We start from the raw sequence: 14,498 nt of genomic DNA on the forward strand, positions 1-14,498 counted from the left end.
GTGAACCAAAAGGTTTTTTTCTTACCTTTTTTATTATTTTTTTTAAAAAAGGAAAATAGTAAGCTTTGAAAAGAAATTCCATTAAATATGAAGAAAAAAAGAAAGGTATGAATTTCCATTAAATATAATTTGTTTTTAAGAAGTTTTATGCAATCAAGCAATATTATATGTGGAACATTTTTAATATTCAGTGCGAAATAAATTTAGCAAAATAAATAAATAAAAGGAAAAATTATATTATGTAATCTATATGAATATTTTTTTATTTTTATTAATATAATTTATTTATTATTATTTTCGCATTCTTAAAAATTTATTTACATTTTCTAAACAAAAAAATTTTAATTTCTAAAAAAAATATGCAAAAGAGTCAAGTCATTTTATACAATGTCAAGAACATACTTATTTCACTGATCAAAAGTTGAAACTGGTCCAAATAACTTTAGCCATCTTCATGCACACAGTTAAGCCTAATTTACGAATACCTCTGTGAAATTTCTCAGCTCTATCAAAGAGATACTGGGAAAAAAAATATTAAGTGGAACACTCTTTTTTTCTCATAATTAAATTTTCAACACAAATTAAAGTGCACTAAAATGGAATAACAAGGTGAATTTTAAATGAAACATTGCTAGCCAATTTAAATTTTATCTATAAACACACAAAAACTTAAATAATAACAAAAATAAATGGATGGGATAAATTTTAAAATTTCACTAATTGTTACCTTTTGACCATTTTGATTCTTGTTTTCTCTTAAATCCTGTCAAAGGAAAAGAAATGTAAACAAAAATTATGTCATTAATTAAACTACACACTAATACTGAAGTAAAAAAATATTAATTATTTAATTTATTACATAAGTGCAAATTTTTTTAGATCATTCTTATTGTAAAGGCAAAATAGTAAAAAAATTCACCCTTTATTAACCCTTTGACGGTCAGGGAAATGAGCAGTTTTCGTTGACTTAATTCACGCAGTATTACTAGTAAACAGCATTTGAAAGTAGCAGCTGTTTTCCCCCGTCGTTCTTCCGAAAATGTCTTCCTTCTCTGGCGATGCTGTTGTTGTTAATTCACGTCGCACTAGAGCTGCACAATGGGCTATTGGCGACGGTCTGGGAAACACCCCGGAGGATGATCCGAAGACATGCCATCACAATTTCGATCCTCTGCGGAGGGGATGGTACCCCCGCTTCGGTAGCCCGATGACCTGCGCGCGAAGTCGAGCACTTTACGGTAGCACAGTTTAACGAGGACCAATACCGCACAACCTCGGTCCCTACGCAGACTGATCCAAGTGGTCACCCATCCGCACACTGACCGTAGCCAGTGATGCTTGACTTCGGTGATCTGCTGGGAACCGTGTCTTAACGATCAGTCCACTGCGGGACTCTCTGGCGTTGCCATAGATAGCTCGCCTCACGCACTTCAAAAATTTCTTAAGTATTTGTAGTACATAAATAATAGTTTTTACGTATTTTAAAATAATTAATAAACGATACTATTTAATAGTAAATTCTGAATGATAATCAATTATATAAATAATAATAGTTAATTATAAATATAAGACAAATACTAAATTGAAAGGGCTCAATAAATACAACTAATGTAAAACTTTATGAAGCATTTAAATACAGTAATTACCTAAATACTGTGAACAAAGTCTTCATCAGACTCAAAACTTGATAAGCTTTCTGTATCATCATTATCTAGCTTTCGTTTATGAGCCATTTTACTTTACAAGCACCCTAAAAAACGTGCCAAAATATGCATAAAAATGACAAGGTAAAAAGAAAAATTCCCGCTTCATTATGAAAAGAAATTAATGGAACCCGTACTGCCATCTGTACACAGTAAAACTAACTAAATTTCGCGAGTAGGATTCGTTTGCAACATAATGAATGCAGAATAACAACGGCGAACGAGCTCAACTCGTCAGCATTGAGAAAAATTTCACTACAAGAGTACTGCTCGCTTCTAAACATTTTGGTCGAAATCTTTCTCCCGAGCAGAACTCGTTCGCACGTATTATGAAGCACGATTCGATTGCGAGCTGAACTCGTTTAGAACCATCAAAGGGTTAATCTTACTCTGATGTGCTCATCATAAAGAAATTAGGAAAATATTTGAAACTTTTCCTCAGAAATTAGTGAACAAAATTTATTTAAAATTAAACAATAACATCATGCAACTTTAATTTTAAAAAATTATATCATATTAAAAAATTTTTAAGTCGCTTACTGTTGAGTTATTAACATAATTTTGATTAATTAACATAACACCTATTCCATGAGTAGGTATAGAATTGATTATGTGGCCAATATTTATAGTACTCAAATGCTTATTACTACTTGAGCGTTCAACAAATATCTTTAAAAAAATAAGAAATATAATCGACACATAATATAAAATCTAATTACACTATAGTTAGTTAATTTAAATGGAAAGCGTACTTTTGAAATAAACAAATGTAATCTTCATATAACAAAAAATTTTATGCCACCAAAATATAAACAATTGACTTTAAATAAATTGTAAAGAATTTCATTAGCTTTACCAGCAGTTTTATTTTGTTCTGAATTTCAAATTTTTTATTTTTATTCATGATCTATTTTACAAAACTTATTCACGTACCATGTTAAAGAATATCAAAATAATATCAAGCACGTTAACTATTCCAAGTCTATTCCTGTTCATTTTTAACTATCATAATTTTAGACAACAGGCAGATTTTTATAATTTCCAGATAAGTAGCTGACCTTTAAATACTACACTCTAAGATACATTAAATCCAGAACCTTATTAAACATGAGAACTTTATAAGAGGATCCTGCAGTAATAAATTACCGTGCTTTTTAACAAAAGAAAAACTAACACCATATAACCATTGTGAAAAGTGTTAAGAATGAGTAAAATACAACAATATGGTAGGGCAGCGAGTCCATGCCCAAAAGTTTGTGGGTTTGATCCCTGCGGGTCGAAGACTCCCCACGTAGTAAATGGTGACTGATGCACGTCAAATCTGTCGAGTGGCAAAGCCATCCATGTTCCCATAACAAATCAATACCTCTGGGGCATAGACATAAAGGAGGAAGATGAATCACTTCACCTGAAGGGCGTCACGGTGAAGTTGAACATTGCAGTCTGTACTATAGGTTCGCGCCATCTAGTGACCATTTATACAACATTTTGTTCTCAAATATTTTTAAAGAATTATCAAAGAGCTTATGTTTGAAACATAACGATAGAATGTAAATAATATTTAAAAATTGAGTCTTCAACGATATCAATGCTAAAAAAGATATTTATTTATAAGAAGCGACTGTGCGAAATATTATTTTATTAAATATTTCGTATTTTTACATTTTCTACAGTAACTTTCGAATAAAAATACCAAATATCATAAAGGATTTTTTGTTGAAATTTTTTCATAGAAAATTATTTTTTTATTTTCAAAGACAATAAATTGTGATTCTTTTCGTTCAAAAATAAAAAAAAACGTCCCAATATTCTAAAGTCAAATCATTACATTCATAAAACAAGGAATACATAAAAAGTTTCTAGATTAAATAATCATCTGTATGAAAAATAAATACGTATGATAAATATTTGACTCAATTTTGTCTATTTGTTTGACTTAATCACATGAGTTTGAATAATACCAAAAGGTTACATGGATAGCATACAGGGTTAAAAATCAAAAATTAATAATATAAAATAATTTTTCTACTAAAAAGTAACTAAAATTAAATTATATTAAATATTATATGATTATTGAATACATACCTAGATTTAAGACCAGGAAGTATCAAAAATTTCTAATCTTCTATACCAACCTTTTCAATAAGAACTCTACACATAAAACTCATTCGGCTAGAATATAGTATACTCGGATTCACAATTACACTAGGCAATAACTCTTGTTTCACTGTCCGCCATTTGGCCAAGAAGTAATCTAACCAAACGTTTGAACTGTATTGGATCTTCGCAATTTCACTTAAACCCTAATACAGTTCAACATTTAGTTTACGTTTGAATCTGTTAAAAATCTGAAAATATAGCTTAAACGTTCTGAGATTTTAAAAATTATTTATAAGTTGAAACTAAATAATAAATAAAAAAGATTAAATTTACATGAAAAAAATACTATGTAAAAATATAATAAAATATGGGACAAAATTACTAAAAAAATTTAATAGTTTTAATAAAAAAATATTTTAAAGAAATATTGGAATTTATTATATCATCTAAAACATTCATTTTAGAATAAACTATAAATATTATTAAATACATATCAAAGTGAAACATCAAACAGGAAAGTAATTCTCATCACACTCTAGAAATAATAGCAAATAACAACAATACTAATTAATAATATCAAAGTTCCAGACATTAATAAAAGCATGCATTGAGAACAAAAATATTATAAAATACTTAAAAATAAATAACAAAACTGCATGTAAACCTGGAAACTTTTCCAGCTTCAGCTTGATGCAAAAATCACATGCAACATAAAATTAATTATTAATACATTTATATATAAAAAAAATCCTGACGAAAAATTGTAAAGTTCTAGACATTAATAAAAGCATGCATCAAAAAATAAAATATTAAAATTTTTTTTTAAAAGAAAAAAATATATAAATTAAAATAACTGTATGTGTAGATATCAGTAAAAGTTTCCAAACTCCAGCCAGACGCTAAGATTACATGTGACACAAAATTAATTGTTATTACATTTATGCAAACTAAAATCTTGATGAAAAATTGCAATTATAATTAATAGCATACATTGAATTAAAAAAAACTGTACATATAAATTTCTTAATAAATAAAAAGGGTACATTAAAGTACGAAAATGAAATAATTTAAATATGAATACGAACTGAGCCATCGGCCAATTTTACTTCAAAATGAGTTTCAATATCACTTGTTTTGAAGTATAAAGCACAAACAAAGTCCTTGGAAGTTAATTCTCGATCACTTCATGGAATAGATCTCTTCCACTTATCAAGTAAACCAGTATCCTATAAGAAATGTAACAAATAAAATGTTATACCACAACTACTTCTCAGGGAAAACATGAAATTTTATACAATAATTAGGATGATAAAGAAAGAGCCTGAAATGCTATGCAAATGAGAATATTTTTTTAATCTCTTTAGTATTGGCCATGAAGACTTGACACTCAGCTTTATCCTTTTTTCCAAATTTGAAATCCTAGGATAAGTTTTGCCGTCAGAATAAAAGGAACTAATTTAATTAATCAACTACTCAAAATAACTAAGCTATTAAAAATCATAATAATTATACACTTTATTTATGTTACTTGCATGATAATTAGAACAATATTTTTAGTAGTAAAGGTTATAATCACTATTGATTGATTTATCTATTCTGATTTTAAATACAAAAAAAAAAAAAACTACTGAAATACATAAAATAAGTATTTATTTTTAAAAGAGGGTTAACTTAATATATAAAGTTAATTCATTTTAACAAATATGAAGAAACTTGGATTAACTGAAGATTGAAGTCAAAAGGTGTAATAAATTTAAACTTGTCAAAATCAAATTAATTAATTTAACAATTAAATTAACAAATAAACAGATTTAAAATTTTGATATTTAACAAATAAATTTGTCAAATATCAAAATTACATTAAATAAATTAATACATAAATGAGGTAAAAATGCTGTGTTTTGAATATGAATGGTTTAGGTTAATTTAAAATATAAATAAAAAATATGAAATGAAATTACATTTAACAAGATTTACTGAGATTACTAGAAAAGTGGTATTAAAATTTAAACAGATAAATAAATTATTATATAATAAATATTAAATGGTAATGGACAGAATGTTTCATGTGGTCAGAACAATTTCAATTGTGATGTAATCACGAAATTTTTATGAAAACATTTTTCAACAACACATGTTTACAAAAAAAGTTAATAAAAATTTTTTCAACACTCAGCAGAACATAGAACCAGAGGATATAAATATTTTAATGAAAGAAGTTTACAAGGATAAAATCATAACAGCCATTACCTTATATCATCCTTTAAGAAAAGGCAATATAAAGAAAGCAAATTCATACTTAACCAATTCAAGTGATAAATCTAATATTGTACAGAAAGAATGAAAATCCTATCAATAAACTAAATTATATTAAATGAGCTATTAACTTTTATCATTCTGCGAAGTTATTAAGTTTTATTATTTTTATTATATAAGTTAGTACAATTAATAGTAAATTAAATATAATTATTAAATTTTAATTAATTTCAGCTTTTATACATACAAAAATATTCATTTACATACAAATGTTTTAATTTAAATAATATTTATTTTATGTGCATAGTATATATTTTCCTTAATTAATCACTTCTTCATTATTTTAATTTTGAATCTAAGACATCTGATCAGTTTATCATTATATGTAACATATTTATAATATTTAATATTGTATTTTTCAATTTTAAATTATATTATATATATATATATATATCGTATTGTATTTAACGTCAATATATATATTTTATTTTTCAAAGAAATTTATCACAGAAGAATCATTGCAAAATTTTAAACAATAGCTTCATTTCATCTCCAAATGCGATACAGCTAATAAAAACAGTTTTGAAATGGAAACTATATAATGATCAATGATCATCAATTCATGACGTATGTACTATATCAATATATGACGTATAATCATAACTTAGATACATATTTAAATAGCACGTGCACATACCATTGGTGCTTGAAAAAGACTGGGTACTTTTTTCCCATCTTTTATTGTTTCTCTTCGTTGTTTCACATACCCGGTATTGCATCCTGTAGAAAAACACACTCTTGGCATTCTAAAATTGTGAATTTTATTTCAAAATTTAAAATTTTTTTAAAATTAATACAGAAAATATATAGTAACACAGCAACTATTCAACTCTAACGCATGGAAAGAATGTTTGGAATGCACTTTTTTTTTATCCCTGAAAAGTAATCAGCACCACGTTTTGAGCAACAAACTGGTTTATAAATAGTCAGCTGCTTTTCAAACTTCCAGAGGGGAAAGTAAACTGTCCTTATCCCCTATTGTAGCCCCTGCTCTGGGGGTACTGATCTAGGAGTTTCCTTGTCTTCTGGACTAGTTTAAAATTACAAGGCTACAGAGTTGACAAAAAATTGGTCGTAACAGTCGTAAACAGAAAATTGGGTCGGCTGTTCAACGACAGATATAAAATAAAATATGTAAAATAGAGTTATAATGATGACTATAACTCTTTAATAACACTTAAGAAAACATTAAATTAATTCAAGATTAAGATGAATAAAGAAATTATTGAATAATGTGTACATTGAAATAGTGAAGAAGCTTCACCTGATTATAGAGATCGTAGAGGTAGAGATTATAGAGAGAGAGAGTTTGGATACAAATTTTAAATGAGTATTCCTCATAATTTCAAGAACATCTAAACCCTAAAATAATGATTTAAGCAGAAAAAATTTTGAAATTTTAAAACAAACCTGTTCTAAATTTTGACTGGAAGGTGGGCAAATGACAGCTTCTAAGCGATACTTATATGAAGTTAAGCTCCTCATTTCACCATATGTTTTCCGATCGTGAAGGGCAACTGTTGTTAAATTATGAAATATTTTGTCAAGATTATGTTCACACATATATATTTTAGATAATGTTTACATATATAAGCTGGAAAACAATACTTACATTTAAAAAAAAAAAGAATTATAAACATACAACACACTTTTTTGAAAAATATATTTTATAATTAAAATTTATAAATGAATTTCCCTATTGAAGACTGAAATTAAAGCAAGCAAGTTCACACATATTCTCACATTATATAAAATATTCCAGTATTTTAATTCTATTAGTTTTTCTTCCCTAATATAAAAAGAGGCATACAAATAGCTGTAAAAACAATTGTTAGAATTTTTTTTTTTAAGAAAAACTCCAGCCATTTAATTGAAACAGAATAATTTTTTAAATTTCGTGTCACTCGAAAACTGGAAAAAGAAAAAACACCTTTTCATTACATGAAAATTAAAAATAATACAGAGTGTATAATTTTTAAAAATACAAAAGTAAATAAACTTCTTTATTATTTAAATGTTTTTCATATTTTTTAAAAGTATTTTTAATTAATACATTTTCGGTTAGATACAATAAAGATTGGCAAGTCTGTTGCCATAATACTTATTATTTTTACATATTCTAGACAAAAATATTTCTTGCATAATTTTAATAATATTAAATGCAAACAAAGTTTTTTAAAAAAAAACTTTCCAAAAAGAGTCATCTGTAAAAAAATGAAATTCAGAAAACAGTATTTTAATTCTTAAAAAAAAAAAATCAGAAAACAAAAACAATAAATTTGATTTAATTTAGACGAAAAAATTAAAAAGCTAAATTATTCAGTTGAATAAATAAACATTTTTAATACAAATAATTATGATAACAGACAAGGCATAGTAAAAAAAAAAGCTTTATCAACTAAACAGAACATTCAAAGTAGATGATTTCCTTTCGAAACAGTCTTCAATCATAAACAAGTGTTGCCATCCACGAATTTCTATTGTGTTGCTTAAAAAAAAGTAAATGAGTCCTGACAAATATGACATCAATTTAAGGACAGCGGTTATAAGTTAAAAAAAAAAGTTCATATTTTTATTAGTTTATTTTTACAATCTTTATAGAATCTTTTAAGAGTATTTAACACTTAAGTTTAAAATATGACAGAGCAGAAGAGAAACATTTTAGGGTTAATTTCAAGAACCACTATTCTGTTCCTCAAACTTATCACTTTAAATACTATTTTTCTAAAATACTATAAATAAATAGTATTGGGAATGCTATTTTTTTTTTCTTTCTTCTTATGATTTTATATTTTTGAACTTGGAAAGTATCTACCTAATGTTCATTTAATACACAAAAATTATGTTAACTTTGACATCTTCAAAAAAAAAATATTTTTCAGACAGACACCAAATTATGAAAACGACTAAAAAAATAGACACACAGAAGAATGAATTTTGTGAATGATAATAAAACTATAAGCTACAAGTGTAAGATTTCTTTCTTTTTGGAGACTTACATATTTGAAATAAAACGTGAAGTTATTTTTGTCTTATGTATTACAAATTATACAAACATTTATTGTATAGCAATTTGGAATTCAAAGATTAAAACCTAAGCTTCATTCATAAAAACGAAATATATGAACTGATTGAGATACTTACACTTAACACTAACAAAGTGCTTAAACAAGTGAAGTGATGGAAGTATGAAAAGACAATTAAATTCTTTTCCGCCAAATTTGAATGGATTTCTGTAATCTAATTGCAAATGATAATGGCAGTGTGTAAATGGAGCTCAGTTTCAACATCACTACAAGCAATTGTTAGAAAAATAATATTGATCAAATTAGCTTCAGATTCCTCATTATATTAAAATAGAAAAGCTATAGATTTTAATTTCAATGTTTTCACTGCTAACATAGAACACTGACAAAAATGAACCAAAAAAGGGTGAAAGTTGTAAAACGTTTTTATATGAGCATTTTGCATATAATCTAGTGAATAAATAGTTCAGTTAAAATCAACAGTGTGCTGTTTTTAAAAATATTTCATGTAATTATCAAATTTCAAAAGTTAATAGAAAGTAAAGAAAGGTAAAGGAAATAATTGTAACTAGTTTTTTGAGTTAATTAAATCAAAATTACTAAAGTTATTCTAGAAGGAAAAAAATTCAATTTTTAAAATAAACTCTTATTCTCATATACAGAAGCGATAGCGTAAATTTGATTTTTTTAAATAAAAAAAAAGAATGCTTATTTTTTTTCAAAAAATATACAAATTAAATAACTATTCCTTTAATAAAAACTTGAGATATTGTTAAATTTAAGATTTTAAGAGGAGATAGTTGAAACTAAATCTATTCTGTACATAATACAAGATAAGTCAGCTCCTAAGTTTTACTGCTCAATGCACAAACTAAAAAAAAAAAAAAAAAAACCTAAATTATTTTTAATGTAATCATCATATTATCACCTAACATTTATTCCTAATGATTTAAAGGAATAACCTTAAATATGCTAATTAGAGCAGATAATATTTAAAGTAACTAAATCAGACATAAAAACTTTTTGTCTGTTAAAACTTAACTTCTCTGAATATCTATGCATTTCTTTCCCCTCACAGATTCAAATTCTTAATCTTCAAAGTGGACATCTGTAAAATATGGCCACAGTAATTTAGTCTGAACAGCCATTGAAAGTTAATGAGTTAATTTTAATTTTTGCATATTTGATCATAGGTTTGGAACTATTTAAGCAAATCAAAATTTTTTTTTGAAAAGATATGAAACTCATTCAATTATTGTAAGATAATATTATACTCATAATTTATTGTAAGATAATTTCATTGAAAATGTAATTCAATATAATTTTTTTTAACAAAATATTTTAATAATGAGCAAAACATTTTCAATTCTGAGCTACAAAAAGTTTTTCATCATTTTAATCTAAGTAATTTTAAAAATGAAAAATCCAAAGATCAATTAGAATCAGTGAAAAAGTATAAAATTTCGAAAAAAGTCTTATTTTATATATTCTTTCCTATATTAGTGATTAATCCTGAATTTTGCATTTCATTATTAAAAATTATAGTTTTAAACAATGTCAAAATTTATATACCTTACAATTCACACATTATACAAAGAAAATTATTCTGTTTTACAATACAGAAAGTTATGAACCTCGTTACGAATTCGTTATTCAAAAGTTAAATTTTTTTCTTTATATAAGTTTTACGAGTGACAAAATTTTTCTTTTGATTTGCTTGAATGGTTCTATAAATACAAACAAATAAAATGACAATTAAGGCGACCAAACTTATGCCTACTCTCCTGGTTTAGTTAATTTCCAGATAGCAATTTCCACTATTTTAAGATACAATAATCCAAATCCATTGGAAGAAAAGATACCTTTATTCAAACAAAAAAAAAGTTTACTGGCTTTAATTAATTGTCATTATTAAAATTCACCTTTTCAAACATTAAGATTGCATGTAAATAAGTGAAGTTTGATTCACCAGGTAACAAAGTATTAAATTGTTTTATGCATAATGTACAGGCATATTGGTATTGCAATTAAATACGCATCAGTCATTTCTAGTAACAATTGTAAATTAAGCAAATTTATTAAAACATAATTTAATGTTTCAAATATCCTTCTAAATTCTGATTAGTCACTATTGATTGTTCATAATAAGAAATTTTTTTTGCAATTTCATAGGAAAAAGAATGCATTAATGATCCGAAAGTAAAAATATATACATGCAATCAATCATATGGAAATATTTGTCACAGCACAAGTTGGGAAAATTGTCAGATGAATAACAACAAATAATATATAGCATCTAAATGCAAATTGCAGAATAGTCCAAACTCACTTTAATAATTTTAATTTTTATCTAATGATTCAGGTACTAGCAATAGGATTATGAAATAATAGCAATAGTCTATATCAGTCTTCAAAAACAATTTTTATATTTGTCATAAATCTTTACATACATTTTTGCTTTGCTTTTTATTGCTATGCTTCTGTCTTATCTTTACTCAATATTTCCCGTTACTACATATTTTCATATTAGGGGTCTATTTATGAAAGCATAGATGTAATAACATTTTTCAGTAGTTCAAAATTATTTCAAAATTGTAAAAAGTAAGCTTGCTTAAAAAGTATTTGTTTTGCAGTATATTGATTGTAATTATAGATGTTACTTCAAAAACATATCTTCAGCCAATTTTGAAGAAATTGTAGCTCTTGTTACAAAATTTTTTTTTTTTACATGAAACAGCATTAGTTCTACCTCATATTACGATCAGTGGCATAGTGATAAATAAATTTTAGGAGAAATCAATTTCATTGAAGCAAGTTCCAACAGTGTCTGCCTAAAAAATAATTTATTTTAAAAAATATAACAGGGTTAACATACGAAAATTTATTTGTTTTCTTAAGATTTCAGTTTAATTATTTTATATTTAAAAATATTACGCACTAGAATGATTGTGAGGAATGCAATGTTCTCAAAAACCACCTTGGATTAAGCTTTCCTATTCATTTGAATGCCCTTTAAAACTTCCTAATCTATAAATTACAATTCTTTCTAAAATAATTTTTGAAAAATATATATTTATTGAAGTTTTTTTAAAATTAAACAATGATGTTAATACAGGGATGAGAGTAGTCAGAAAGTAAAAAAGAGGAAATCCAAGAATGAATAAATATATATATACATACACAAAAATTTGACAAAAAGAGTGAGATCTTTAAACTTGTAAACCATGTGATTATAAATCCTGATGATTAATTTTAAAATTGTATGAATATATAAATATTAATCACATGCCTTATTTTTAAATTGAGACAATGTGAATCCCGATATGAGGCTTTTAAATCACGTGAATATGAAACTCTATATAGAATTTTAAAGTATGCAGAAATACAAATCATGATGCGTAATTTTTAGAGCACGTAAACACGAATCACGATGCATAATTTTCAAACCGCGCAAATACAAATCACAATGTCTAATTTTTAAAGCACGCTTAAGCACGAAAATCGATGTTTGATTTTACAACCGCAAAAACGTATCACGACGTAGAATTTTAAGCTCGCATGAATACCAATCGCTACATAGGGTTTTAAAAAGCGTAAATACAAATTACTTTATTGGATTGGATTTCGTATAAATACGAAATTCGATGTTTGATATTACAACCGCAGAAAGGAGTCACGACATAGGATTTTAAGCTCGGTGAATACGAATCGCTACATAGGGTTTTAAAACCGCGTAAATACAAATCGCTATATTAGATTTTTAAATCTCGTAAATAAGAATCGCAATGTACGGATATTTAAATCGCCTGAATAAGACTCGCAACGCTCAACTTTTAAATAAGGCAAATACGAAAATCGATGTTTGATAATAAAATAGCGATTTTAAAAATGCATAAATGCAAAACGCGATATTGGATTTTTAAATCTCGTAACTAAGAATCATAATGTGCGATGTTTGAATAGCGTAAATAAGAATCGCATAGCGCAACTTTTAAATCAGGTAAATACGAAATCGATGATTGATATTAAAATTGGAGAGACTGGACTTGGGATTTCTAAAAGGCTTGTTTGTATTGTTTTTGTTTAGACATAATAAATAAAAATTTACAAGATTAAGTGAATGAGCAAATAAATATTTTCACCCCAAATCCACCTCTAATATTTTATTTATTTATTTATTTTTTTCGTTTGCTTTCACGCCAGACAACAGGGTCATGACGTCTGAATTGCAAAAATACGAGCTATTCGGCGGACGAATAAAAATACGGAAAATCTTATTTTCTGTGAAGAGAAAATAGCTAAAATAAGTAAAAATACGGAAGGGTTAGCAGCTAGGATGTAGTTTGAATTTTTTGTTTATCTTTGAAAATCGTAAATAAATATGATTATTTTATTTTAACAATTGAATTTTCAAAAAAAAAAAAAAAAGCGGGATATTTATTTAAAAAAAAAAAACGAAACTTTTAGAGAATCCGAGTTTTTGATAAAAAGGCTAAAATTTGAAAGGCAAAAGCGAAAAAATATCATCTCTGTATAAAGGTCAACCAGTTTTATCCGAAGGAAATGATTTTTTGAGAAACTTCAGAGGGAAGAATGAGGATTTCAATGCTTTCGCTCCGCGGAAAATTAAATTCCTCATAAAATATTTTAACTTGTTCAAAAAAATTTTCGCGGAATATAGCGGGAAAAATGGAAAAATCTAAAAAAAAAACGGAAATCCGCGGAAGAATCTCATCCCTGTTAATAAAACAGATAGAACATAAGTGATTTCGTAATTTATAACACATGACACAAATAAAATTAACTTGAGCTAATCTTTATAATATTGTATTTAAGCAATGAAACTTTTTACAAAAATGGTTTCAAACTATTTTTTTTAATAAAATTTTTGAAGGCACATATTAATGAATTTCCTTAAATCAGTAACCAAATCGAATTTTTATAAAAATGGGAAATTTATATACATCACATCATTGCCAAATTTAAAGAACTTTCTTATAAGTTTTCAGTTTTTTTTCCCAACTTTTAGTAAGTCTCTTTAAAGAAAATTTTTTATTACCCAATTTATTTTAAATTATCATTTCTAAGCTATTAACTACTCAATAATTATTGCTACTTATTAAAAAATAGAAGATTAACTATACGTTTCCTGAAAAAACAAAATAAGAGCCAATTTTTTTTTTAAAAAAAAGTGATATTAAGACAAGCACACATTATATTTTCCAGCAAGAAAAAAGGTTTGGAGAACAAAGGAAATGAAAAGTGAACAATTAATTCATTAATAAAAATATTTGAATTTTGAACATTCTTTTAATTTAAAAGAAAAAAACTTTCTATTTACTAACTTTCTTTA

At 25.9% G+C, this 14,498-nt stretch overlaps 1 long non-coding RNA gene across 1 annotated transcript; it reads right to left on the reverse strand.

Annotated features, from left to right (window-relative positions):
• Window positions 1-401: 401 nt before the first annotated feature.
• Window positions 402-1,069, reverse strand: LOC147812588 (uncharacterized). The gene is made up of 3 exons (XR_015432907.1): window positions 920-1,069; window positions 728-763; window positions 402-519 (listed from the first exon to the last, which is right to left on the reverse strand). It is a non-coding gene; the product is annotated as an uncharacterized LOC147812588 (long non-coding RNA).
• Window positions 1,070-14,498: the final 13,429 nt, after the last annotated feature.

Source organism: Parasteatoda tepidariorum, chromosome 4 (assembly GCF_982258835.1).
Source record: "Parasteatoda tepidariorum strain Cologne lab strain chromosome 4, Ptep-v5.0, whole genome shotgun sequence".
Taxonomy (NCBI): Eukaryota; Metazoa; Arthropoda; class Arachnida; order Araneae; family Theridiidae; genus Parasteatoda; species Parasteatoda tepidariorum.